The following is a 25,572-nucleotide window of genomic DNA, read 5'->3' on the forward strand; positions in this document are numbered from 1 at the left end:
ATCCCAGCTACTTGGGAGGCTGAGGCAGGAGAACTGCTGGAACCAGGAGGCGGAGGTTGCAGTGGGCTGAGATCACGCCACTGCACTCCAGCATGAGCGACAGAGTGAGACTGTCAAAAAAAAAAAAAAAAAAAAAAAAAGCAAAATGATATCCTTTTACAATTTTGGGAAGCCTAGGGACTGCTTCAGGAGAGTTCTTGCTCTGAGCATGGAAATAAAGATTCTATAATGATTCTTCTCCTCAAATGGAGAAGGACAATGTGTAGGAAAGCCTTGTAAACTGTAAACTACTATACAAATTACTTTTTTTAAAAAAAATGGGCTAGGTGTGATGGCCAGGCAGGAGGATCACTTGAGGTCAGGAATTTAAGATCAGCCTGGGCAATATAGTGAAACCCTGTCTCTACTAAAATTCAAAACAGGTCGGGCATGGTGGCTCATGCCTATATCCCAGCACTGTGGGAGGCTGAGGCGGGCGAACCACTTGAGGCCAGGAGTTCGAGACCAGCCTAGCCAACATGGTGAAATTCCATCTCTAATAAAAATAAAAAAATTAGCCAGGCATGGTGGTGCACTCCTGTAATCCCAGCTACTTGGAAAGCTGAGGCAGGAGAATCGCATGAACCCAGGAAGCGGAGGTTGCAGTGAGCCAAGATCGTGCCACTGAACTCCAGCCTGGGCAACACAGCAAGACTCTGTCTCAAAAATAATAATAATAATAATAATAAAAAAATAAAATTCAAAACAATTAGCCAGGCATGGTGGCACACTCCTGTGGTCCCAGCTACTTGGGGGGCTGAGGCAGGACAATGGCTTGAGCCCAGCAAGTGGAGATTGCAGTGAGCCCTGATTGTTCCACTGTATCACTCCAGCCTGGAAGACAGAGCAAGACCTTGTCTCCATAAATAAATAAATAAATAAATAAGTAGATTATGACACTTTTATTTAAATCCTAGTCCTTTTAGCACCATGAAAGCAAATTTGTTCAGTGGTTATTTGCCATTTATAGCATCTGATGCTACACAACACAAAACAGGTGGAAAACAAAGGTGCACTGAGGTAATGCTTATCCTGAAATTACCAAATGTGAAATCCACTGGATTAAATTTCTCTACTATGAATTTCATAACAAATTAATTCCATAACTGGTTACTTGGTGTTGAAACTCCACATCAGTAAAGAACAGTCGAAAGAAGTCTTGACTCTGAGGCCAGGCATGGTGGCTTACACCTGTAATCTCAGCACTTCTGGGGAAGTTAAGACGGGAGGATCACTTGAGGCCAGAACTTTGAGACCAGCCTGGCCAAAAAGAGAGTCCTTGGCTCTACAAAATATTAAGAAAATAAAAAAATAAATCTCGACTTTAAAAACTGAAAGTAGGTAGGCAGAGATAGAAAATGCTGACAAAAAGTAACCATCATACGGAAAAGGAAATACCGAGAGCCTATATGCAGATATCATATTGACTTTTACATATCTCAACTGTTGCAAAAAAAATAAATAAATAAAAATTATTATTTTTTTTATTTTTATTTTTATTTTTTTTTTTGGAGATGGAGTTTCGCTCTGTCACCCAGGCTGGAGTGCAGTGGCGTGATCTCAGCTCACTACAACCTCCGCCTCTCTAGTTCAAGTGACTCTTCTGCCTCGGCCTCCAGAGTAGCTGGGACTACAGGCGCACACCACCACGCCCGGCTAATTTTTGTATTTTTAGTAGAGACGGGGTTTCACCACATTGGCCAGGAGGGTCACGAACTCCTGACCTCAGGTGATCCGCCCACCTCGGCCTCCCAAAGTGTTGGGATTACAGGCACTCACGAGCCACTGTGCCCAGCCAAAAAACGTATTTTAATATTCATTTCACAAATAAAAAACCTTTGGGCTTAAAGAGGTTGTGCCTAAGTCATCACGGCTAGCTCCTAATGAGCTTCAAATACAAGCAAATACATCTTACTCCAGTCTTTTTTCATCTACATTATGGTACAGAATTCAGTTTTAAAACTACAACTTCGCTAACTCCAACAAAATAGGCTTTATAATTTGCATGTCTCAGGCTAATCAACTTCCTAGAATTAGAAAGTAATTAATTAAACAAAATGTTAAGAATAAAATTTCTAGGCCAGACGTGGTACACTTTGGGAAGTCAAGGCAGAAAGACCATTTATGCCCAGGAGTTGGAGACCAGCCTGGGCAACATAGGAAGACTCCATCTCCACAAAATATACAAGAAATTGGCCAGGCATGATAGCATGTGCCTCTAGTCCCAGCTACTTAAGAGGCTGACATGGGAGGATCACTTGGGCCCGGGTGGTCAAAGCTGCAGTGAGCTGTGATCGTGCCACTGCACTCTAGCCTGGGAAATAAACCCTGTCTCAAAAAGAAAAAAGAACTCAATAGAAAAATGCACAAAAGATATAAACAAAGTTCAAAGAAACTGATCTTATACATGGAAAATTTTTATTCTCATTCAAAAAAAAAAAAAAACCCATCCTCAAAAACCTAAAAACAGAACTGCCATATGATCCAGCAAGCCCACTGCTGGGTATATGTCCAAAACAAGGGAAATCAGTATATGGAAAAAGATATCTGTATTCCTATGTTTACTGCAGTAACAGTCACAACAGCCAAGATATGGAATCAACCTTACTGTCAATCAACGAATGAATGGATATAGAAAACATGGTATGTGTATGGCTATGGAATATTATTCAGCCATAAAAAAGAACAAAATCACAAAATCCCGTCATTTGCAACAAGGATGGAACCAGAGGACAGTATGTTAAATGAAATAACCCAGGCACAGAAAAACAAATACTGCCACATTCTCTTATGTGGGAGGTTAAAATGAACTCACAGAGAGAGGAGAATAATGGTTACTAGAGGCTAGGGAGTGGGAAGGTTGGTGAGATAAAGAGCGGGTGGTTAGTTGGTACAAAAATAGAAGGAATAAGATCTAGTATTTGGTAGCACAACAGGGCAACTACAGTTAACAATAATAATATATTTCAAAATTAACTAAAATGGAGTTGGAGTGTTCCTAATATAAAAAATTATGAATGCTTAAAGTGATATTCCCACTACCCTGATTTGATCATTACACACTGTATGCTTGTATCAAAATATGTGCTCCTTAAATATGTGTAACTATTATGCATCCATAAGTAGAAATATGTATTTTTTTACACAACGCAAAAATGCCAAACAAAAAGCTCTGATACACCTCATTAGCACTAGAAATTTACATTGGTACACCTCTATGGAAAACTGGGCATTATCCCAAATTACACTCAGAAATTCACTTACAGGAATTTGCCTTATATTTACGAGAACTATTCACTAGCGCTACTCATGAAACAAAAACCAGAAACAGGCTAATGTACATCAATAGAGGTCTAGTTATACTACCATGCAGCCAATAAAAAGAATGAGATAACTTTACACATATTAATATGGAATAATGTTCTCAGTTCATTAAGTAAAAAAAGACTGTAGAGCAGGGTAGACATGATGCTACTACTTGTATTAGAAAGCAAAAGAATGTGGTTTTATATACATCTCTAAAATACCTAAGAAACTAACAGTGGTTTCCGCAGAGGGGAACTGCTGAGAAACAGGATTAAAGGGGTGACTTTCCCCTAAACCTCTTGTGGTACACCTTTTGTAATTTGTGTGCATAAATTCAAAACAATTTTAAATCTTTTTTAGTCTGACTCAATTTTACTGTTTCCTGAATAAACTGTGTTTTTTTTTTTTTTTTTTTTTTCAAATCCTTAAACTCTTAATCCATTTTTTTTCTGAAACTGAGTTAGGCTGAAGACCAATCATCCCAAGCACAGGAAACAAGTTCCAACAAATTAATTTTTTAAATGTGCCTAACCCTACGAACCAGATAGCACTAACAAAGACAGAATACTTTACATATTTTTTTTTTTTTTTTTGAGACAGGGTCTCACTCTATTGCCCAGGCTTGAGTGCAGTGGCATGATCTTGGCTCACTGCAACCTCCACCTCCTGGGCTCAAGCGATCTTCCCACCTCAGCCCCTCAAGCAGGTGGGACTACAGGTGCAAGTCACCATGCCCAGGTAGTTTTTGTATTTTTTTGTGGAGATGGGGTTTCATCATGTTGCCCAAGCTGGTCTCAAATTCCTGAACTCAAGTGATCTCCTACCTCGACCTCCCAAAGTGCTGGATTACAGGAGTAAGCCACAGCACTCGGCCTAGGCAGTTTCTTTTTGAGATGGAGTTTTGCTCTTGTCACCCAGGCTAGAGCACAATGGCTCGATCTCGGCTCACTGCAACCTCGGCCTCCCAGTTCAAGCAATTCTCCTGCCTCAGCCTCCTATCTGCGATTACAGGCACTTGCCACCATGCCCAGCTAATTTTTGTATTTTTAGTTGAGACAGGGTTTCACCATGTTGGCCAGGTTGGTCTTGAACTCCTGACCTTAGGTGATCCACTCGCCTTGGCGTCCCAAAGTGCTGGGATTACAGACATGAGTCACCATGCCCGGCCAGCAGTTCCTTTAACATTCAACTCATTTAGTCCTCATCCCATCCCCAGGAGGTTGATGTTACCTTCTTTTCAAAACAAGAAAAATAAGTGTTTATATAAATGCGAAGTCCATTTTAAAGTTCCCAAGGTCATATAGTAGCTGAAACTCTTAACTACTCTGGATACATATACATACTATAAGTAACACAGGATACATCAGGCAGAAATCTTACCTAACACAAAACATTAGCCTTCGTAATAGACATATTAACTCCTAATGTATTTTTTTTTTTTTGAGACGGAGTTTCGCTCGTTACCCAGACTGGAGTGCAATGGCGTGATTGCAGCTCACCGCAACCTCCGCCTCCCGGGTTCAAGAGATTCTCCTGCCTCAGCCTCCTGAGTAGCTGGGATTACAGGCATTCACCACCACGCCAGGCTAATTTTGTATTTTTAGTAGAGACGAAGTTTCTCCACGTTGGTCAGACTGGTCTCGAACTCCTGACCTCAGGTGATCCACCTACCTCAGCCTCCCAAAGTGCTGGGATTACAGGCGTGAGCCACCACAACCAGCCAAGTCCTAAATTTTAAGTTTTACTCAGGCACTGTCTTACACGACTGCTGTGTCAAAAAGTACAAAATACAGGTCTCAATCACCTAGACAGGTAAAAGATGAGCAGTTTGAGCTACCACTGCAATCTAGCGCTATCCCCAAACAGACTACTGTCCTCTCAGCAAATTAAGTACTCAGAAGTACTTAACAGGAAGTACTTAATAGAAATGTGAAACTACCAGTCAAGTTAAAAGAAAAAAATTAAGGCACCCAGCTCAGGTAAGTGCATTTTTCAAGTAGTTTTCAATCTAGCCAGTGTTCCAGAAACAATTTCAACACTCTCCTGAGAATACTCACCTGTAACAGCCTCAAGTTTAGCATCCGTCTAAGAGCTTCAGTAAATAAGGTCCTTGCAAGGGATCTATAACATGTTTTTCTTACACAGAACGAAAACAAGATCACACAGGTAAACTCTGTAACACCAAAAATAATTAAAGCTCTGTGGACATTTATCTGCATTAGTTTCCTCCTCAAAGACACACTACAAATGAACTATCATGGTCTGATCTCTGAAAACGAGAAGTCTTAAATTCTGCTCATATATTTCAAAGCCACTCCTTAAAACCTAGATAGGCCGGCGTGGTGGCTCACGCCTGTAATCCCAGCACTTTGGGAGGCAGAAGCGGGCGGATCATGAGGTCAAGAGATCGAGATCTCCATTCTGGCCAACACAGTGAAACCTCGTCTCTACTAAAAATGCAAAAATTAGCTGGGTGTGGTGGTATATGCCTGTAGTCCCAGCTACTCAGGAGGCTGAGGCAGGAGAGTCGCTTGAACCCAGGAGGCGGAGGTTGCAGTGAGCTGAGATCGCACCACTGCACTCCCGCCTGGTGACAGAGTGACACTTGGTCTCAAACAAACAAACAAAAAAAACCTGAAGATAAATGTATTTTGTTTCTTTGAACCTGAGAGCAAAAATTACCTAGGTTTCAAGCCTTCTGACTCAACAGTTCAAAATCAGGGAAATTTTTAAAAGCAAGGGTCACAGTAAACAAATCTTTATGAGATGAGGCGGTCCCTTCAAAAAGCTAAGAGCAAGGCCAGGCACGGCGGCTCACACCTGTAATTCAAGCACTCTGGACAGCAGAAGCAGATGGATCACTTGAGGTCCGGAGTTCAAGACCAACCTGACCAACATGGCGAAACCCGCCTCTACTAAAAATACAAAAATTAGCTGAATTAGCCAGTCATGATGGCAAGCACCTGTAACTCCAGCCACTTGGGAGGCTGAGACACAAGAATCACTTGAACCAAGGGGGCAGAGGTTGCAGTAAGCCAAAGTTGTGCCACTACACTCCAGCCTGGGTGATGGAGAATGCCTTAAAAAAAAAAAAAAAAGAAAAGAAAAAAAAACAGCTAAGAGCAGCCAGGCACAATGGCTCACACCTGTAACTCCAGCACTTGGGGAGGCCAAGGCGGGCAGATCACTTGAACCCCAGAGCTCGAGACCAGTCTAGGCAACATGGCAAAACCCGTCTCTACCAAAAAATACAAAAATTAGTCAGACATGGTGGTACGTACCTGTAGTCCCAGCTACTCGGAAGGCTGAGGCGGGAAGATTGCTTGAGCCCAGGAGGTCAAGGCTGCAGTGAGCTGTGATCATGGACCACACTCTAGCCTGGGTGACAGAGCAAGACCTTGTCTCAGGAAAAAAAAAAAATGCTAACAGCAAATCCAAAGCCAGTCTTGAATCTAGCAGACAAAAAGCTCACATAACAAATTATTTAATTCTAGGCACATAAAATAGCTTTTTTTTTTTTTTTTTTTTTTAAACTGAGACAGAGTCTTGCACTGTCACCCAGGCTGGAGTGCAGTAGCGTGATCTCAGCTCACTGCAACCTCCACCTCCTGGGTTCAAGTGGTTCTCCCGCCTCAGCCTCCCAGTAATTGAGATTACAGGTGCGTGCCACGACGCTCAGCTAATTTTTGTACTTTTAGTAGAGATGGGGTTTCACCGTGTTGGCCAGGCTGGTCTCAAACTCCTGACCTCAGGTGATCCACCTGCCTCGGCCTCCCAAAGTGCTGGGATTACAGGTATGAGCCACCATGCCTAGCTGATAAAACAGCTTCTAAATGACATGACAACAAATCAACCCTCCTATAATCCAACAACAAATTCCACCTAGTCCCCAAGGAGTTAAAAATAGCTCTATAATAAAAACAACCATATACACCCAATCCCCCCACTAAAAAAAAGGCTAAATTATTTATAAATGTTAATAGTTCTTCTACTGTGCAAATAAGTGCACTGAGACTACAACAGTAAACAAATGAGACAAGGTCCCTGCTTTCAAAGAGCTTATGTGATAAAGACAGGCACAGAGTAAACAAGATAATTATAGGCTGTGCTTTAAGTGAAATAATACAGAACAATAAGAGAAATCAGAGTATTGACTAGAGTGGCCCACTTTACACAGAATGGTTAGAGAATCTCAGAGGTTAGGTTTCAGCTAAAATTGAGCTGACAAGGGAAGAACAGAGAAGAGGGAACAAATATAAAGAAAAATGTCTCATGTGTTCAGGTAAGAGAAAGAAGGCCAATGGGCCAGTAAGACAGTAAGCAAGGTTCCAGAGAAGGAGAGGGAACAAATAAACAATGCAGATCCTTGCAGGCTATAGAGTATGCATGTTATTTTTAGATCCAATGGAAAGACATTAAAGGGTTTTAAGCACAATAATGACACAATCTTGAATATCATTTTTAAAGGATCACTCTGATCTGTGAATAATGAACTAGAGTACACAATGGTACAGCAATAAACTTAAAAGGCTACCACAGTAGTTCAAGTGAAAAAAGAAAGTGGGCCAAGTGCAGTGGCTCAGGCCTGTAATCTCAGCACTTTGGGAGGCCAAGGTGGGTGGATCACCTCAGGCCAGGAGTTCGAGACCTGCCTGTCCAACATAGTAAAACCCTGTCTCTACTAAAAATACAAAATTAGCTGGGCTGGGCATGGTGGCTCATGCCTATAATCCCAACACTTTGGGAGGCCTAGGTCGGCAGATCACCTGAGGTCAGGAGGTCAAGACCAGCCCGGCCAACATGACAAAGCCCCATCTCTACTAAAAATACAAAAATTAGCTGGGCATGGTGGCAGGCACCTGTTAATCCCAGCTACTCAGTAGACTGAGGCATGAGAATCACCTGAACTGGGAAGTGGAAGTTGCAGTGAACCGAGATAGTGGCACTGAATTCCAGCCTGGGGGACACAGCGAGACTGTCTTCCAAAAAAAAACAACAAAAAAATTAGCCGGGTATGGTGGTGCATGCCTGTAATCCCAGCTACTTGGGAGGCAGAGGTTACAGTGAGCCAAGATCACATCATTGTACTCCAGCCTGGGCAACAAGAGCGAAACTTTGTCACAAAGAAAGACAGAGGCTTGTACAAGTCTAGTAGCAGTGGGATATAAATGAATACTTTTAGGAGATTTTGAAGGTAGAACACATAATTTGCTAATGGATTAGATGGGGGAAAAGAATAAATCCAAAGATGATTCCCACGTGTTTTAGCTTGAATAAATGGGTAGCTGGTGGAGCCATACTGAGATGAGAAAGAACAGAGAGAGTATGGGGCTAGGAAGTAAGACTGTAGTTTGCCTTTTATTTTTTTTTGAGACGATATCTCGCTCTGTCGCCGAGGCTGGAGTGCAGTGCCACGATCTCGGCTCACTACAACCTCCACCTGCCGTGTTTAAGCAATTCTCGTGCCTCAGCCTCCAGAGTAGCTGGGATTACAGGCACCCACCACCATACCCAGCTAATTTCTGTTTTGTTTTTTTTTTAAAGTAGAGACAGGATTTCACCATGCTGCCCAGGCTGGTCTCAAACTCCCGAGCAATCCACCTGCCTCAGCTTTCCAAAGTGCTGGGATTACAGACATGAGCCTCCATGTCCAGCCTGAGTGTAGCATTGAACGTTAAATTTTACATGTAGAGGATTCAAGACGGCAGTTAAGTTATAAGCCTGGAATATGGGGAGAAGATCTGAACTGGAAATTTAAACTTGAGATCATTTGCATAAATATACCTTTTAAAGCTATGGTATCGTATCACAAATTACAGAAGTATTATCCCAAGAGTGGAATGCATGTGCTTCAACAAATTTTTTTTTTTTTTTTTTGAGATTCTGTCGCCCAGGCTGGGATGCAGTGGTGCGATCTCAGCTCACCGCAACTTTCATTTCCTGAGATCAAGTGATTCTCTCGCCTTAGCTTCCTGTGTAGCTGGGACTACAGACATGCACAATCATGCCCGGCTAATTTTTGTATTTTTTTGGTAGAGATGGGGTTTCGCTATGTTGCCCAGGCTGGTCTCAAACTCCTGACTTCAAGTGATCCACCCGCCTCAGCTTCCCAAAGTGCTGAGATTACAGGCATGAGCCACCAAGCCCACCTCGATAATTTTAAATCTGTCATATATACATATATATACATACATATTATACATACACAAATACATTATACATATATATATATATATCTGGTTTCTGCTTCTTCTGTCCCTTCAATTTATACTTACCTATGTCCTCCAATTCATAATCTCTCCCTCCTGGTTGATCATATGATATGGTCTTCAACCACTACCACCTGTGACCAGCCACAACACCAATGTCTGTATTATTTTACAATTTCAAAGCATTTAGCATTCATTATTTCACTTGACTTTAATAACAACTCTGTGAGGCACTATTTTATAGAGCAAGAATTAAGTCATAAAGACTATGTTGGCCAATATCACATAGCTATTATATAATGTAACAGATGGCATGAAACCATAATTCAAATTCAAGGACTCTTTTTATTCTGTATTCACAGAACTTCACAGCAAACTACATGGACAGAGGAATCTTACATTTTTGCCTTGTTCACTAGAAAATCCCCAGCACCAACGATACCATAGGCATTCAAACATTTCCTGAGGCAAAGGAAATCTCTAGCACATAATTAGCACTCGAGAGAGAAGAGTCCCAAATCCACTGTTGAGATAATATATCATAGTAAATAAGTTGATACTTTTACATCCTACTTTCTCATTTCCAGTATACAAATGTTGTCATTTTCTAAGTATGCTCAAGTATGAATTAGATATCTAACATTTCAAGCCACTTAAAAGACTGATATACGAATTCAAGATGACATTATTTTGCAACAGGTCTTACTTCACACACCCACAAAAACAATTTCCCTGTTGCTCCAAATTTCTTATAAAATATTTTAGAAAATGTAAGACATCCAATGTTAAAGCAGAAAAAAAATCAAATACTATTTTATTTATGGACTAGCATTCCATGGAATTAGCATAATACATACACACACACACGTGCGCGCACACACACACACACACAACTTCTCTCCCTCAATGAGTCCAGGAATAGACACACATAATTTGATTTTCATCACAGAAATTTCAAGGTGATTCAATGGGAAACAAAATCTTTTCAACAAATGAAACTTGCACAACTGGACATTTACATGGAAAAAAATGGGGGGTGGTCACAGTGGCTCTCGCCTGTAATCCCAATACTTTGGGAGGCCAGTGCAGGAGGATCCCATGAGTCCAATAATTTGAGACCAGTCTGGGCAACACAGTGAGACTCCGTTTCCACAAAAAAAATTTAAAAATTAGCCAGGTGTGGTGGCACACACCCGTAGTCTCAACTACTCAAGAGATTGAGGTAGGAGGATCGTTCCAGCCCAGGAAGTCAAAGCTGCAGGGAGCTGTAATTACGCCACTGCACTCCAGCCTGGGTGACAGAGCGAGACCCTGTGTACCCCACCCCCCAAAAATTGAACATCTTTTTATCACACCACATGCAAAAAATTCAAAATGAATCAAAGACCTAAAAGGTAAGAACGAAATTACAAAACTAGAAGACAGGAGAAAACCCTATGACCTTGGGTTAGGCAATGATTTCTTAGGACACAAAAGCACAAACCATGAAAGAAAAAAAAAATTTTTTTTTTTCTTAAAGAGGCAAGGTCCCGGCCGGGCGCGGTGGCTCACGCTTGTAATCCCAGCACTTTGGGAGGCCGAGGCGGGCAGATCACAAGGTCAGGAGATCGAGACCACGGTGAAACCCCGTCTCTACTAAAAAAAAATACAAAAAATTAGCCGGGCGTGGTGGCGGGCGCCTGTAGTCCCAGCTACTCGGAGAGGCTGAGGCAGGAGAATGGCGTGAACCCGGGACGCGGAGCTTGCAGTGAGCCGAGATTGCCCCACTGCACTCCAGCCTGGGCGAAAGAGCAAGACTCCGTCTCAAAAAAAAAAAAAAAAAAAAAAAAAAAAAAAGAGGCAAGGTCCCGCTCTGTCACCCAGACCAGAGTGCAGTGCCGCAATCATAGCTCACTACAGGCTTGAACTCCTGGGCTCAAGCAAACCTGCCACCTCGGTCTCTCAAGCAGCTGAGGTATGCCACCATGCCCACTTAATTTAAATTTTTTGGAGAACAAGCTTCTTACAGTATGTTGCCCAGGCTGGTCTTGAACTTCCAGCACAAAAGGATTCTCCAGCCTCAGCCTCCGAAAGTACTGAGATTAAAGGCATGAGCCACCAGGCATTTTATTTCAGTATTTAAAATTTTTGCTCTTCAAAAGACACTGTATCAAGAAAATGAAAACAAACCACAGTCTGAGAGAAATTATTTGTAAAGCATGTATCCAAAATATATGAAGAATTCTCACAATTCATTAAGACAACCCAATTTTGTTTCTTTTTTTTTTTTTAAGACAAGGTTCACTCTCATCGTCCAGGCTGGAGTGTAATGGTGTCATCTCCACTCACTGCAACACTCTACCTCCTGGGCTCAAGCCTCCTCTGGAGTAGCTGGGACTGCAGGGGGCACGCCACTGTGCCAGGCTTACTTTTACACTTTTTGTAAAGACAGGGTTTCACCATGTTGTCCAGGCTGGTCTCGAACTCCTGGGCTCAGGCGATCTGCCCACCTCAGCTTCCCAAAGTGCTGGCATTACAGGCATGAAGCACCATGCTCGGGCCCCAGGTTTTTTTTAAACAGGCAAAATATTTGAACAGACACTTCACCAAAACACACGGAAAAATACTATCATTATTAGGGAAATGCAAATTAAAGACATAATGCTAATTCCAACAATACACAATAGTTAAAACTTAAAAGACATAACCAGCCAGGCGTAGTGGCTCACGCCTGTATTCCCAGCACTGTAGGAGGCTGAGGTAGGCGGATCATCTGAGGTCAGGAGTTCCAGATCAGCCCAACCAATATGATGAAACCCCACTTCTACTAAAAATACAAAAATTAGCCGGGCATGGTGGCATGTGCCTGTAATCCCAGCTACTCAGACGCTGAGACAGGAGAATCACTTAAATCCAGTAGGCGGGGATTGCAGTGAGCCGAGATCGCGCCATTGCACTCCAGCCTGGGCAACAAGAGTGACACTCTGTCTTAAGAAGAAAAAAAAAAAAAAGACCTAACCAAAGATGGTTGCCAAAAACAAATTTTAAAGAGGGCTGGTGATAACAACTAACACGCATTGCTGGTGGGAAGGCACACAATTCACATGACCCGGGCAGTTCTGCTGGGGATTTTCATACGAGAAATGAAAACTTAAGTCCACACCAAGTCCTATGCACAAGGGTTCCTATTCACTTTATTTGCAACAGCCAAAAACTGGAAACAAACAAAATGTCTCTGAATGAGAGAATAGATAAACAAATTGTGGTATAACCACATAAGAGAGTACTATTTAGCAATAATAAAAATCAACTAGGATGTCCCCATAGGGAGTTAATAAATAAAATGAAATAAAAAGATCAACTACAATACATGAAACAACACACATGAAAGGCTAATCCACTGTAAAATTCCTTTGACATTCCGGAAAATACCCAATACGAAAGGACTTCGATACTAAACAGAATGGGACTTTACAGGGACTGAGGATGATGGGTGAGGACACAAGGTAACTTTGTGGGGTGATGAAAATATTCTATATTCTGATTGTGCAATTACACAACTGTATACACTTTAAAGAATTTTCTTGTTATTGATGCAGTTTGGATGTCTGTCCCATGAGATATCCAATAAGATCCCCAATGTTGAAGGCGGCACCTAGTGCCAGGTGTTGAATTGTGCAAGCGGATCCCTACTGAATGGCTTAGCACCAACCCCTTGGTGATGAGTTCTTGCTGATAGTTCACCAGAGAGCTGTTTTAAAGAGTGTGTGGCACCTCCCCCCTCACTCCTGCTCCCTCTTGCCATGTGACATGCCTGCTCCAGCTATGCCATTATTCTAAGCTCCCTGAGGCCTCACCAGAAGCCAAGCAGATGCCACTACCAAGCTTCCTACATAGCCTGCTGAACCAAGAGCCAATAAAACCATTTTTCTCTATAAATTATCCAGTCTCAGGTATTTCTTCAAAGCAACACCAAAACAGACTAACAAAGTTATGTACATTACACCCCAATAAACTTAATTTTTTTTACCCTTGAGAGTGTGTCTCAATCTGTCACCCAGGCTGAACTGCAGTGGCACGATCTCGGCTCACTGCAACCTCCATCTCCCAGGTTCAAGTGATTCTCTTGCCTCAGCCTCCCAAGTAGCTGGGATTACAGGTACGCACCACCAAGCCCGGCTAATTTTTGTATTTTTAGTAAAGACAGGGTTTCACCATGCTGGCCAGGCTGGTCTCAAATTCCTGGGTTCAAGGGATCCACCAGCCTCAGCCTTCCAAAATTCTGAGACATAGCAGAAGCCTGTCTCTACAAAAAATAAAAAATTCGCTGGACATGGCAGCACTCACCTGTGGTCCCAGCTACTTAGAAGGCTGATGTGAAAGAAAGGATCACCTGTGTCTGGGAGGTCGAGGCTGCAGTGAACTGTGATGGCACCACTGCCCTCCAGCCTGGGTGACAGAGTGAGACCCTGCCTCCAAAAAAAAAAAAAAAAAAAAAAAAAAAAGGAATTCATACCCCCCCATATTAAAAAATATTAGCTATCAACCCTTGAAATGTTAATTTTAATACAGAAGCATAAAATAGTATTTCCCTTATACTACACTTTCATCGTAATTTTTTTTTTTGAGATGGGGATGTTCTCGGTGCATAGGCTAGATTGCAGCGGTACAACCATAGCTCACTACCATCTTAAATTCCAGGACTCAAGTGACCCTCCCACCTCAGCCTCCCAAGTAGCTGGGACTACAAGGCGCACTACTGACCTGGGCTAATTTCTAAATTTTCTGTGCTGGATTACAGGTGTATGCCACAAACCAAGCCCAGGTTCTCAGTTTCGGAGAAAGGATAACTTAAGAGTTGTACGTATGTATGTATGTATGTATGTATGTTTTTATTTATTTAGAGACAGAGTTTTTACTCTTGTCACCCAGGCTGGAGTGCAATGGCATGATCTCGGCTCACTGCAACCTCTGCCTCCTGGGTTCAAGCAATTCTCCTGCCTCAGCCTCTCAAGTAGCTGGGATTACAGGAATGTGCCACCATGCCCAGCAAATTTTTTGTATTTTTATTAGAGAAGGGGTTTCACCATGTTGGTCAGGCTGGTCTTGAACTCCTGACCTCAGGTGATCCACCCGCTTCGACCTCCCAAAGTGCTGGGATTACAGGCATGAGCCACCATGCCTGGCAACTAAGAGTTTTAAAAACTTATTTTTGCATAAAAAGTGTAGGAAAAAAATTTAAATATGGCTTTAAAATATAATTTGAAAACTGGATTAAGAATTAAAGGGGGCCAGGCGCAGTGGCTCATGCCTGTAATCCCAACAGTTTGGGAGGCCAAGACAGAAGGAACACTTGAGATTAGGAGTTCGAGACTAGCCTGGGAAACATAACAAGACTCTCTACAAAACAAAAAAAATTAGCGAAGCATGGTAACATGCACCTGTAGTCCCAGCTACTTGGGAGGCTGAGGCAGGAGCACTGCTTAAGCCTAGGAGGTCGAGATGGCAGTGAGCCGTGACTGCACCACTGCACTCCAGCCTGGGTGGCAGAGTGACACCTTGTCTCAAAAATAAATAAATAAGAATTAAAGAGAAGAAGCCGGGTGCAGTGGCTCACGCCTGTAATCCCAGCACTTTGGGAAGCCGAGGCAGGTGGATCACGACGTCAGGAGTTCAAGACCAGCCTGGCCAACATGGTGAAACCTCATCTCTACTAAAAATACAAAAATTAGCTAAATATGGTGCCAGGCACCTATAATCCCAGCTACTCGGGAGGCTGAGGCAGGAGAATCACTTGAACCCAGGAGTTGGAGATTGCAGTGAACCGAGATCACGCCACTGCAGCCCAGCCTGGGCAACAGAGTGAGACTCCATCTCAAAAAAAAAAAAAAAAAAAAAAAAAGGCCAGGCACAGAGGCTCATGGCGATGATCCCAGCATTTTGGGAGGCTGAGGTGGGCAGATCACCTCAGGTCAGGAGTTCAAGACCAGCCTGGCCAACATGGTGAAACCCCATCTCTATTAAAAATACAAAACTTAGCCAGGCCTGATGGCAGGTGCCTGTAATCTCAGCTACTAGGGAGGCTGAGGCAGAAGAAGCGCTTGAGCCCGGGAGGCGGAGGTTGCAGTGAGCCAACATCATGCCACTGCACTCCAGCCTGGGCAAGAGGGAGACTCCGTCTCAAAAAATTAATAAAATAATTAAAGGGAAGAAAATGGAAAGACCAAAAGCACTGTACCCACCAAGCTGTGAACAAAATAATAACTAAAGAACAAGAAACTAAATGACGTATCTTGTACATAAAAAGATGCAGAAACTAGCAATTATTTGCAGGGTTATACAGCAAATCTGTTAACTATTCTGATGGGTGGGACAGCTGACAAAATGGGAAAAGCAAGCAGGTAAAAACTGAAAAACAGAGTCACAACCACGAAACAGTTTACCAGTAAGTATTAATATTTTGTTTTTCAACATTTTTGTTGAAGGTAATGGACCTACTTTCCAGAAAAATGCATTGAAATGCCCACAAAATTATCAATTTCAAAGAATTCCCAGAAACCACTGTCTCAGCCGGGCATGGTGGCTCACACCTGTAATTCCAGCACTTTGGGAGGCCGAGGCGGGTGGAACACCTGAGGTCAGGAGTTTGAAAAGAGATGTATTCCCTGCCTCCGCACCCCCCGTCCTTTTTTTTTTTTTTTTAATTTTCCCTAGGCTTTTTCAAACTCCTGGGCTCCAGTGAGCCTTGTGCCTCAGGCTCCCAAAGTGTTAGGATAATAGGCATGAGCCACCATGCCCTGCCCCCTCACCCCTTTTTTAAATAGTATTTTGTATGTCAGAGGTTCTTTTTGAGACAGTCTTGTTTTGTCACCCCAAGCTGGAGTGCAGTGGCGCGATCGCAGCGCCAAAAATACCGAGGCATCTGGCCTCTTTAATTCTTATTCATTTTTGAGGCAAGGTGTCACTCTGCAACCCAGGCTGGAGTGCAGTGGTGCAATCACCGCTTACTGCCATCTCGACTTCCTAGGCTCAAGCAGTCCTCCTTCCTCAGCCTTCCAAGTAGCTAGGACTACAGGCGCATGTCACCATGCTCGGCTAATTTTTTTTATGTTTTGTAGAGAGAGAGTCTTGTTATGTTTCCCAGGCTAGTCTCGAACTCCTAATCTCAAGTGTTCCTCCTGCCTTGGCCTCCCAAACTGTTGGGATTACAGGCATGAGCCACTGCACCTGGCCCCCTTTAATTCTTAATTCAGTTTTCAAATTATATTTTAAAGCCATATTTAAATTTGTTGAGGAGGGTGGATCACCTGAGATCAGGAGTTGGAGACCAGCCTGACCAACATGGGGAAACCCCATCTCTACTAAAAATCCAAAAATTAGCTGGGCGTGGTGGTGGGCACCTGTAATCCCAGCTACTTGAGAGGCTGAGGCAGGAAAATCGCTTGGACCCGGGAGGCGGAGATTGCAATGAGCTGAGATTGTGCCATTGCACTCCAGCATGAGTGACAGAGCGAGACTCTGTCTCAAAACAAAAAAACCCCAAAAAAACTTTACATCTGCATTACACTTCACAATTTACAAAAACCCTCCATATACATTTCCATCAATTTAATGAAGAAACAAAGGCCTAAAAAAGTTAGGTGAACATACAGTCACACAGGCATTTTTCTAGATATTCCATATCCTAAACCAAGTTCCCTTTCAAACCCTCAGCCATGACCCTTTTTCTACATCACTACCTTACCTGGATCTAAACTGTTACCTAAACATTGATAGATCCAAACATTGTTACCTAAACATTTGATAAACATTTTTATCAAAAAAGAAACAGAAAAGATGGTTTGGTTAAACAAAGTTAAATAATCTGACCAGGTGCAGTGGCTCATGCCTATAATCCCAGCACTTTGGGAGGCTGAGGCAGGTGATCACCTGACCTGAGGTCAGGAGTTCGAGACCAGCCTGGCCAACATGACAAAACCCCCATCTCTACAAAAAATACAAAAAATTAGCTGGGCGTGGCAGCGGGGACCTGTAATCTCAGCTACTTGGGAGGCTGAGGCCTAAGAATCACTTGAACCCGGGATGCGGATGTCACAGTGAGCGGAGATCGTGACACTGCATTCCAGCCTGGGTGACAGCAAAATTGTCTCAGAAAAAAAAGTTAAATAATCTGGCCTGGTTTTAAAATCTATCCTCACTTGCTTATTTTACTTTCAGATTAGAAGTCCTCCTCAATTATCCCTTTCTTGTAACTCTCCCCAGTTTTTTTTTCCTACTCACTCTTCCTGTTCTTTCTCCATTACTCTTCCCTTCCTCAATTTTAACATATCAGCAGCTTCAAGCACAAAAATCCATGTAACTATTTCAATTCAAAAACAGAGACAAGGGGCCGGGCCCAGTAGCTCACACCCATAAACCCAGCATATTGGGAGGCAGAGGTGGGCAGACATCTAAAGTCAGGAGTTTGAGAACAGCCTGACCAATATGGTGAAATCTCGTCTTCTAAAAATACAGTATTAGCCAGGCCTGGTGGCACATGCCGGTAATCCCAGCTACTCAGGAGGCTGAGGAGGCAGGAGAATTGATTGAACCGGGGAGGCAGAGGTTGCAGTGACACAACTGCACTCCAGCCTCGGCAACAAGTGTGAAACTTTGTCTCGAAAACACCCCCCCCCAAAAAAAAAAAAGAGACAAGGTAAAATAAAGCTATGCATTTAGCTCCATGTCTGTGGAAACAGGCTATGGGTGAAAAAGAAAAATACAAGGCCAGGCACTGTGGCTCACGCCTATAATCCCAGCACTTTGGGAGGCCAAGGCAGAAGGAACCCTTGAACTCGGGAGGTCGAGGTTGCCTGAGCTACAATGGTGCCATTACACTCCGATCTGGGTGAGAGAGTGAGACCCTGTCTCAAACACACAGACACACACACCCACACCCACACACACACTTAATTTTAGCTAACCAAAAATATCACCCAAATAGTTACTAGCAAATAGCAAAACAGTAGTATCTCTTGGTTTATTTCCAAACTCCATTAGCAGTCCGTAATCAACATCAACCAAAGAGAAGCAGTACATGAAAAAAAAAAATATCAAAGATAATGTTCAAATAAATGAATTAATGAAGTAAAATCCCCAAGAAGGCAGTGTAAGTATGGCGTAGTGCTGAGTATGTGCTCTGGAATCAGACCACTTGAACATTTATTTGGTCAAGATTACAATTCTAAAAAAGTAACTTTCTCCCAGTCTCAGCCTCCCAAAATCTTAATTTTCTCATGAGTACCACCACAGTGACTATAATAGCACTTTCCTCACGGGATTAAGAATTAATTAAAATATGCCACATAAATTACACAGCAAAACATATGACAGACACCATCATCATCTATAAATGTTAGCCACTATGATTATTATTTTTAGACCTACAGTTTAGAAAGGGAGAAAAAAGAAAAATATAAAGAGTAGAAAAGATAAAAAGAAAAGTGGCGTAACTCCTAGGGAAAAGCAGCAGTCCAGCAATGGTTCCAATTACCAACGGGTGGAACTATTTCAATCTCCAGAAAATAAAATACTGAACATATCTGTCAAAACGTTCAAGTAAATCTGTCCTTCAAGAACTGCTGTAAGCAAAGTTGACAAATGTTATAGACTATTCACAGATTAAAGTTAATTGTTAAAAACTCTGATCTCTGGAGTAATCTTTATCCTGACACTACTGCTTAGGGTAACAATACCAGTAATGGCAACTTAGAAGAAAACAAGGCTGGACGCGGTGGCTCATGCCTGTAATCCCAGCACTTTGGGAAGTGGAGGCGGGTGAATCACCTGAGGTCAGGAGTTCAAGGCCAGCCTAACCAACATGGTGAAACCCTGTCCCTACTAAAAATACAAAAAATTAGCCTGGCGTGGTGGCCGGCACCTGTAATCCAAGCTACTTGGGAGGCTGATGCAGAATCGCTTGAACCCAGGAGGCGGAGGTTGCAGTGAGCCGAGATTGCGCCACTGCACTCTAGCCTGGGCAGCCAACAAAGCAACAGTCCGTCTCAAAAAAAAAAAAAAATCACGAATAACAAATATTATGTAGTTTTCTAGGAAGAATGATCGTTTGACTCCAGTTCAACTTAATCATATTTAAGATGCATATTCTTAAGTAACTTGAAAAGTCATTGAATTGAGGAATGAACAAAATACAGGCTCTCCCAAGTGCAAGGGTGTGGAATGTTCTCACCAATTTTATAAATCAAGGTAGACACTCAATTAAAATTACTACACACAGGTCTGACAGAGAAAACACATATAACCTAGTCTATTACGACAAAGGGAATTACTGAACTCTCTAATATCAATTTCAGAAAAGAAAAACTCTCTATTTTACATTTACTACCACTTTCTATGGGAACTAGCAGGATTCAACAGTTATTCGTTCAAAATAAACAACTGACAAGTTATTATGTTAGGCCATCTTGGTAAAGGGTTCAAAAATTGCAATCTCAGCCAGGCGCGTGGGCTCAGGCCTATAATCCCAGCACTTTGGGAAGCCAAGGCGCGAGGATCACCTGAGGTCAAGAGTTCGAGGCCAGCCTGACCAACAAGGTGAAAACTCGGGTCTCTACTAAAAGAAAAAGCAAAAATTAGCCAACCATGGTGGCAGGCACCTGTAATCCCAGCTACTTGGGAGGCTGAAGCAGGAGAATCGCTTGAACCTGGGAGGCAGAGGCTGCAGTGAGCCAAAATCATGCCATTGCACTCCATCCTGGGCAACAAGAGCGAAACTCGGTCTCAAAAAAAAAATTAGTCTTTCGTCTCAGAAAGACAATTAATTGAAATACCCTCTAATTTTAGTTATACTCATGTGTTCACTAATATTAATTGCCTAAAAATTAAATTTTGTCATTAGTCAAAAAGGAAAAAAATTAAATTTTAGTGTATCTCTTTAAAAAACACTAAATGCCTATGATTCACTGAAAAATTAAATGTAGTAACTAATGGTAACTAAAAACACCGTTTAATCCTGAAAAATACGAACATTAAAAGATAACTCTCCCACCTGTCAAAACAATTTCTATTATAGCAATTAATAATTCACAACTTTAAAAAAAAAAAGCTTTGCTTATAAACTTAGGCCAGCATAACCTCTTGAGTGAAAAAAAAAAAAACGTATAGTCATATTTTCTTAAGTTATTTTAAAGGTTCTTAATTCAGCTTGCTCAGTTCCTCTGAGCTTCTGGTCCTGGTAATACCCTCTTTTTTTGAAAGTAAAGAAATAATTTGAAATACAAAGCCATTTCAACAAAACTATTTCAAAAACTTAATTTCTATACCGGATTAATATGTTAGGAACAGCTATGGCTTACAATAAGCTAGTTCATGAAATACATTAAGAACTACTATCTGTAATATGACCAAACTATGTAACTCCAAATGCAACACTAAACTGCATTTGGAACGCAGTCTAAACTCACATTTGGAAAGTCAACTGGCTATCACGACACATGCATTTAGAATGCAAACTGGCTAGGAAGACACGTGATGAATCATTTGTAGCATTTTTTCCTACCTTTCTACCACTATGAATGAATCTTCAAAGCCTAAGGCAATATATACTGGCCATATGAATTTAGCTTTTTACTAGAAAGCACAAAAACTTGTAGCTTATAACTGTTTGAATCTGAAAAATTCCTAAGCCTTAAACGTTTTTTCTCTATTTCAGTTTACTCAAACAATGGTTAATAGTTGTTTTCAGACTGTCAAGGAAACTGAAAACAAGCAATATTACTGCAAGAAACTGAAAGGCTTCCAAGAATAACATAGGATAAACTCGACTCTCATTACAGTTTACAAATGCACATTTGATTTGCTCACCATAATAGTACTTACAAATTCCAACAGGACTGCACAGGAAGGTGTTGGTTTTTTCTCTGTAATCTTTGTTTTCCAGTTTGTATTTTTATTTTGTATCCTCTGAAATAATATCGAAGTTCTTTGAAGATACTTAACCTATGACTATTTGACATAGAGTTACTTCAAGTCAGCTACCCATACTTCTGTTTTAAAGTTTTCATATGGCTATCTCCCGAATTAGCCAAGTTCTTTAGATTTAAGATCAAAGTCTTCTTTATTATTCCATGTACTTGCCACTGTTGTACTTGACCACTCCAGATGAAATATCCAATTTACGAGCCAAAAAGCAAAAACAAAAAGAAAATTTCACATCTGAAGAGCATTCCTAAACATCAGCATATACAGAGACACACATAGCTATCTCAATACTACCATGCTGCCGGGAAACTGCAACATCTTAAATTTCCACGTAAATAAAAGATAAAAGGAAAAAAACTCTGTATTCTTTCAATGTCTTCATTCAGAAAAAGTGTCCCATTGTGACATGAAAGAGCTGAAGTCAAAAATTCCTAAAACTTTCAATAAAGGTAAAAATAAACTGCCATGAAACTTCAGCAATACTCAGTCATTTGAAACTGCTGAAACTACTCAGTACACAAATCAACGTCTCTCAGTTTCGGCTGAAGAACCCCAACAACGGGGTGGGGGAAGGGGAGGCAAAAATTACCACCAGCTGAAATACTGTAACCAGTTATATAATCCGTTTGAACCAAAATACTGTAGAAATGCTGCCTGGGTCTCTTTTTAAGTAGCTTGCTGAATTGTTCACTATCAATTCACTTCATAGACGATTCTTGCCAATTTTAATAAACTTCTGGGGCAAAATTATCCAAAAACACTGTAAATCCAAAATGGCCACTTAAAATATCCGGGGCCTTCTACACAAAACCTAGAAGATGATCTTCATATCTGAGTAATTCAATCACCTGTAAAAGTTATAAAAAAAAATTATATACTGAGTTTTGATTTTGAGCTAAAAAAATCAATCCGCAACTTAAAAAGTCAACCTCTGGAGAGAAAATCACTTCTATATAATCCTACAGGAGCCTGGAAAAGGGCTTTACCCAAGCAAGTACCCGATAAAAGTCTACTGAATGAACAAGACATCGGAGTAGAGGGAGGGAAAAATGGTAGGTGACGGTATTACGGAGGGCAAGGACAGATTTCACCTGGGAAGGGGTGCAGATCCCATGTTGGGGAATTATATAAGCAAACCTTCTCATACTTCTCGAATAAATTTTAAAACTATGAAATTGGCACATAATCTTACAACAGATCTCCAACCCTCTTCGATGGACCAAGGAAAGCGAAGACAGGTGTGCTGCCACGGAGCATTAGCGAATGTAACTCAGAGGTAATAAGTGTAAAGAGAAAGAGGCTCCCTCCAAATCAGAACGTCTACTAGAGGAGGCATATTCCCCCCCAGTAAGGCCAGAAAGGTGAACTAGAAGTAGGACAAACCCGCTTCTTAAATTCTCCAGAGGAGACTTCCCCACTTCTGAGGGAGCAAAGGGCTAGAAAGTGTAGGTTCCGACTTCCTCGAATTAAGAAAACAGGTTTCTCCCAAAACTGAGGGGGTGGAAGGTAGAGGGGCCCTTTTCGTAAACCAAGGAATGGTTCTCTCCCAAAAGAGCACATGTCCCCTCAGACCCCACAGGACTCGGAGGAACAAAGTAGCCTTCCCCCCGGTCCACGGCAAGTGCCACGGACCTGGGAGAGGCGGGGAAAGCCGAGGCGCTGCTGAAGAAACCGCCGAAGGCCACAACTCGGCCTCGACTCCCTCAGCCCTGAGAGGGGTAGTGGTGCAAAAGCAGGCGGGCGTGTGCGAGAGGCCGGGGGAAGGAAGGCCGAGCACAGAGGGCGTCGGACTCGCTCTCAGCCTCCGCCAAACGCCAAACACCCCCCAACCAAGCCGCCGGGGCTAAACCACCCACCCCCTCCTCATAACCACCACCTCCGCTCCACCCGGGCCGAGTCAATAGCTAGAGGGGCCTATCTGCGCCTCCCTCCCCTCTCACTCCTTGCTTCTCGCCGCCCCTCCGTCGGCGGGCAGCCTCACACCTCGCGCCACCAACGCCGCTCCCGGCCTCTCAAACCCCAACACGGACACGGGCACTCCCCTCCTCCCCCGGGCTCGGGCGTGGAGCCTAGAGGACGGTGTTACCTTCTGCCCCACCAGAGGTGCCCCTGGCCTGGGGGTGCCGCTGCGCCTGATCCCGGGAGAAGGTTTTCGGTACTTTGAATAATCCCCTTTTGCCGCTTTTCCCTCCCCCACAACCAGTCTCAGTCCCAAAATGGCGCCGACCCGATCCGCAATGTTCTGGGCCAAGTCTCGCGAGATCGTGGACAGTGGCGAGGCGGGGAACTAACTAGACGGGTTGAGAAGGGGGGGAAGGCGGGGCGAGGAGAAGGAAGGAGAAAGGGTGTGGAAGAAGCGGTGCTAACAGACCTACTGGGCGGGACACCAGGAAGAGCGCCTCCACCAGAGAACCTTCTGGCCCAAGCAACCGCTCACGCCGTGGTCAAAGAAGCTCCGCCCTCTACGTCGGGCGCCTGGGGGGAGGGGAGAAGGCGTGGCTAAGGCTGGGGGCGGGGCTTCGAGGAGGCCCCGGAGCAGGGGCGCGCGGGGGGCGGTGGCTCCACGCGGTGACGTCAGGACAGCTGGAGTCGGGGATTACCCCCTGCTGCTGACGTGAGGACGGTGAACAATCGGGAACGTTCGGTGGAAGGGGGAATTCCCCGCCGCTCCCTGAGGAGCCCCTCCTCCCGCACCTCCCCCAGCCCGGGGCTGCCTCGGAGTCCGGGCTGGTGGGGCCGTGCAGAGGGCGAGAGGGGGGTGCTGTGCCGGGAAGCGGCCGCGCAGGCTCGAGTGGCGCGCGCCGTAGCGTCTTCCCCAGCTCCAAGCTCCCGAAGCCGCGCCGCAGCTCCTCCGAGCTTCAAGCTGCGGAAGACGCTGCGGCGCACGCCCTTCGCTGGGTACTCTGCTCGGGCCTCGCGCTCGGGCCTCGCGCTCGGGCCTAGGTGAATCGGCGCTCACAAGGCGCCTATGCCCAGCTCTGCGCAGGCGGAACGTCTGCCGAGCCGGCGCCGGAGCGATAGGGCACGCTGAGGGGATGCTCCACCGTGGCGTGCGAACGCGGACTGTGTCGGGCGTGAGAGGTGCACACGGGAGTCCTGCGGCGGAGGAAAGCAGACGTGCGGAGAGCCAAGCCCAGACTCTCAGAGGGTAGAAATGGCTACTAGGTATAATCGTGCTAATTATTTTTCTTTCTACTAAATCTGCAGTAGGTGAATTATTTCTACAGCCAGAGTATCAGAACCACAGAGCCCATTTGAGATTTTAAAAAATCAGTATTATGTCAGTATTATGGTGTTCACAGTTGTTTCTCTAATTGTGACACGTTTTCGCCTTATAACCGTAGCCTCACTTTAACACCTGGGAAGTTGGCATTCTAGGAGAAAGAAAAATCACATTTGTTTAGAAGGAAGGTGGGGGGAGGTTGTCTCAAAGAGGGAAAGTCTGGAAAATAAAGATATTTGGCTGTTCGCCCTCCCCTAAGCCACAAGGACTTCATAATGTAGAAATTTTATAATAGTTGTACATGCATTATGGGGTTTGTAGTTTAATGGAATGTTTCTAAAAGATACCTGAAAAACGGGTGGAACGTAAACTCACCAAAATTTACTGTCCCCAACCTTTTGTTTTAATCTTTATCGGGAGTTGGCCACTTTAAGCAATTAATAATGCCCCTCTGCGGGGCAAAGGAAAGGGAATTAACACTTGCTGGATACCTTGCCCGTGCCAGGCATTTTAATGCTTGTATCACCCTCTGGGGTGAGTACTATTTTGCAGATAAGGAAACAGGATGAGATTGACGTGTTTAACGTTGCAGTATATGGAAGTTGGGCGCCACAACTTGGCTGTACCACATTTAAACTCAAGTCTATTAGGGGCTTGATCCGCTTTCTTTTCTCTACACCACATTGTTTCCGTATAAGCAGCTTATGTGTTGGGAGAGGACGTGCTCGTGCTTTTATTTGTAAGCATGATATCAAACCAAGAAAAAATAAAGGAAACAAAAAAAACCCAAGAATAAAACTGATAACTTGGACACACAATTTGTGCCTTTCATGTTAC

The 25,572-nt window shown here is 43.3% G+C and overlaps 1 protein-coding gene across 21 annotated transcripts in view; it reads right to left on the reverse strand.

Annotated features, from left to right (window-relative positions):
* Positions 1 to 23,992, reverse strand: part of GPBP1 (GC-rich promoter binding protein 1) — a 91,086-nt gene extending 67,094 nt beyond the window's left edge. For 4 of the 21 annotated variants that reach the window (XM_063622639.1, XM_063622634.1, XM_063622631.1 and 1 more), the window contains exons 1-2: positions 23,599 to 23,949; positions 21,396 to 22,360 (exon numbers count right to left, since the gene is read on the reverse strand). The gene's annotated coding sequence lies outside the window, so the exon portion shown is untranslated. Of the gene's footprint in view, positions 1 to 5,402; positions 5,519 to 6,626; positions 6,743 to 9,620; positions 9,684 to 21,395; positions 22,361 to 23,598 lie in introns of those variants that run through there. The other 17 variants (XM_055251491.2, XM_055251490.2, XM_055251486.2 and 14 more) reach the window with 13 other exon arrangements.
* Between the last annotated feature and the right edge of the window lie 1,580 nt (positions 23,993 to 25,572).

Source organism: Symphalangus syndactylus, chromosome 18 (assembly GCF_028878055.3).
Source record: "Symphalangus syndactylus isolate Jambi chromosome 18, NHGRI_mSymSyn1-v2.1_pri, whole genome shotgun sequence".
Lineage (NCBI taxonomy): Eukaryota > Metazoa > Chordata > Mammalia > Primates > Hylobatidae > Symphalangus > Symphalangus syndactylus.